We start from the raw sequence: 3,359 nt of genomic DNA on the forward strand, positions 1-3,359 counted from the left end.
CCGAGACTCGAACTCAGTACCTTTCCCTTTCGCGGGCAAGTGCTCTAACCAACTGAGCTACCCAAGCACGACTCACGCCCCGTCCTCACAGCACTTGCCCGCGAAAGGCAAAGGCCCAGAGTTCGAGTCTCGGTCCGGCACACAGTTTTAATCTGCCATCAAGTTTCAAGACTAGTGCTACAGGCAGAATAAATGATAACTCTGAGGATTTGCGATTAAACTGGGATTCTGTTAGAAACGGCAAACGACGTGGAGTGGTAATTGAACGGAATGTATAGTCTCTTAGAGAGAGATTATAGGCGAACATAAATAATGATAAATTAAGTGTAATAGAGTTTAATCAAACATTGCTGAGGGGCTGAAATTAAGAAATGAGAAGCTGAAAGTAGTGGACAAGTTTTAATATCTTGCGGAGAAAATTCACTGACGACAGCAGAAATAGAGAAGATAGGTTGTGTAGACTGGCAATTGTAAGAAAAGCTTTTCTAAAAAAGAAAAATATGTTAATATTTGACAAATTTAAGTGTTGGACGGTCTTTTCTGATTTACTTGGAATGAAGGCTTGTATGGAAGGGAAACTCGTACGACAAACAGTGCAGAGAATTTTTTGAAATTTGGTGCTACAGAAGAATGTTTAAGATTCGATGAGTATATGGAGTAAACAGATGAGAAGGTACTGAATAAAAAGAAATGTATGATACGACTAAGAGAAGGAATCAGTTGCCAGGACACACATTAGGCATGAGGGAATCGTCAATTTCGTAATATAGGGAAGTTGGGTGGAAGAGCCAGGGTTGATTACAATAAGAAGACTAAACCGGATGTAGATCGCAGGGATGATGAGGTTCACACACGATACACCAGCGTGGAGAGCAGTATCAAGGGTCCCGGCGGAGGTTCGAGTCCTCCCTCGGGCATGGTTGTGTGTGTTTGTCCTTAGGATAATTTAGGTTAAGTAGTGTGTAAGCTTAGGGACTGATGACCTTAGCAGTTAAGTCCCATAAGATTTCACACACATTTTAACATTTGAGCAGTATCAACGACCCTACAGGACGGGTACAACGGAAAACTATTGCACTACTGAATTCCCTCTCCTTGCCGCAAAAGATCATTAAGAGGTTAAGACCAAACGGTGGTGTACCGCTGAGACTGTATGGTACGATCAAGACTGTATGGCCTTCCAAAGATTCATAATGAAAATATTCCATTACTTCCAGTAGCGAGCAACATTGGAGCTCCTACATATGATTTACTTAGACATCTAGCGTCTTTGCTGAGACCGTTCGTGGGCAAGCGCTCACATCACTTCCGTAACTCAGTCGACTTTATCAGTACACTGGACGCTCTCCATCTAAGCGAATCCGACCGTTTGGTTCGCTTTGATAAAGAATCACTTTTTACACACGCCTCTCCCGCAGATTCTTTGGCATTAATTGGCAAAAAGTTTCAAGTGAACATCTTTGCTTTGTTTCGACAAGCTCTGTCCTCAACCTATTTTATGTTCAACCAAAAATATTTTGAACAGAGTAACGGCGTCGCCATGAACAGCCCTTTGCCTCCCTTGGTGGCCAACCTTTTTATGGAGGATTTCGAGGAGAGAGAGCTTGAATCAGCTACCCTTAAACCAACTATATTTTGGAGATATGTATACGTTACTTTCCTAGTGTGACCTCAGGAGAAGATAAATTGAAGGAGTTTCTTCACCCCCTCACCTCCATTCATGACAACATTCGGTTACCATGGAAATTGAGGAAATGGTTATCTGCTTTTCTTGGATATCTTAGTTTCACGAAAGAATAATGGCTCTCTGGGGTATTCAGTTTATCGTAAGCCCACTCATACTGATTTGTATTTGTCAAGTTTTCATCAACCGTCGCAAGTCATGAGCGTGCTGAAAACACTTGTACACAGAGGTCACACTGTCTCATATCTAGATAGTTTGACTAAAGAGCTCGCCCACCTGAAGACAGTGTTAAGAAAAAATAGATTTTCCAACCAGCAGATTAACAGGGTACTGTTGTCACGATAAAGAAGAGAACATGTCGGCAAAATCTTTAGCTTTTTTCTGTTGTGGCGGTATTTCGTTTAAAACAGCAAAAATCCTCGTTAAGTATCAGATGCAAGTATTTTCCGTCCACCATCTAAGATAGCAGAACTTTTGGGATCAGTGAAAGACGACTTGCTATTGCGAAAGGCCGGAAGTTACAAATACCTTGTCGGTGCGGTATGGTTACAAAGAACAGATCACATGCACTGTGAGAGAACGCTGCAATGAACAGCAACATTGCATTCGCCTTTTGCAACAAAGTAAGTCCCCTATCGCTGAACACCTTATTTCCACTGGCCATTCAATGGAGTAAGACCGAACTATGATTCTGACCACGCCAACATCTTTTGGGACTCCATTATTGAAAAATTCGTGGAAATACGCCTGGCAGAGAATCTGATTAACCGCGATAGTGGCTACTAGTTGGACAGTGCATGCAATCCCGTCATCTCCACGATTTTTTCTAATCGAAAGCCACAGAGAGTGCCAACAGCCTCGGCGAGCGGTAATGCAGAGGACAGCCGATTGCTGCTCAGACAGCTAAAGATCTCTTCAGTGCAGACGCACATCGGGCGCGATCTCTTACGGGATCGGCGAAATGCCGCGTGTAATGATGATAAGGTGGCAAAGGGTATTTAGTTTATCTATATATGACGGTAGTATCTGTTCCCGAAAGAACAGTTACCGTGGATGACCATGCAGCTTTGCTAGAAATGAAACTATAATTAAATGGACACCCTAGCTGCAAACAGGCGTTTATGTACTTCATTGGGGACATGTTGAAAATGTGTGCCCCGACCGGGACTCGAACCCGGGATCTCCTGCTTACATGGCAGACGCTCTATCCATCTGAGCCACCGCGGGCACAGAGGATAGTGCGTCCGCAGGGACTTATCCCTTGCACGCTCCCCGTGAGATCCACATTCCCAACATGTCCACACCACTACGTTCGTAGTGCGCCTAATAGATGTTTGCCCATCATCCTCATTACTCGTGGCAGATTAATCTACCAAGTCCCGTACGAGTTCGGGCATAGCGTGTGCGTTCGCACAAGAAGGTCAATGGCCGGTAAGCCATATTTTAACTATATATGACGGTAGTATCTGTTCCCGAAAGAACAGTTACCGTGGATGACCATGCAGCTTTGCTAGAAATGAAACGATAATTAAATGGACACCCTATTTAGTTGTAGCGTGTGGATAAGTCGGGAATCTGGGTCTGACGAGAGGCGTGCTATGGTAGTGCATGCAGTTGCAGTGATCATTGTGTACGGATGGTTCAGTGGTCAGAGCATTTGCCTAGTAACCAGGAG

At 43.9% G+C, this 3,359-nt stretch overlaps 1 non-coding gene across 1 annotated transcript; it reads right to left on the minus strand.

Moving 5' to 3' along the window:
* Positions 1–2,837: 2,837 nt before the first annotated feature.
* Positions 2,838–2,912, minus strand: Trnat-ugu (transfer RNA threonine (anticodon UGU)). Its single transcript has one exon. It is a non-coding gene; the product is annotated as a tRNA-Thr (tRNA).
* Between the last annotated feature and the right edge of the window lie 447 nt (positions 2,913–3,359).

Source organism: Schistocerca cancellata, chromosome 3 (assembly GCF_023864275.1).
Source record: "Schistocerca cancellata isolate TAMUIC-IGC-003103 chromosome 3, iqSchCanc2.1, whole genome shotgun sequence".
NCBI lineage: Eukaryota > Metazoa > Arthropoda > Insecta > Orthoptera > Acrididae > Schistocerca > Schistocerca cancellata.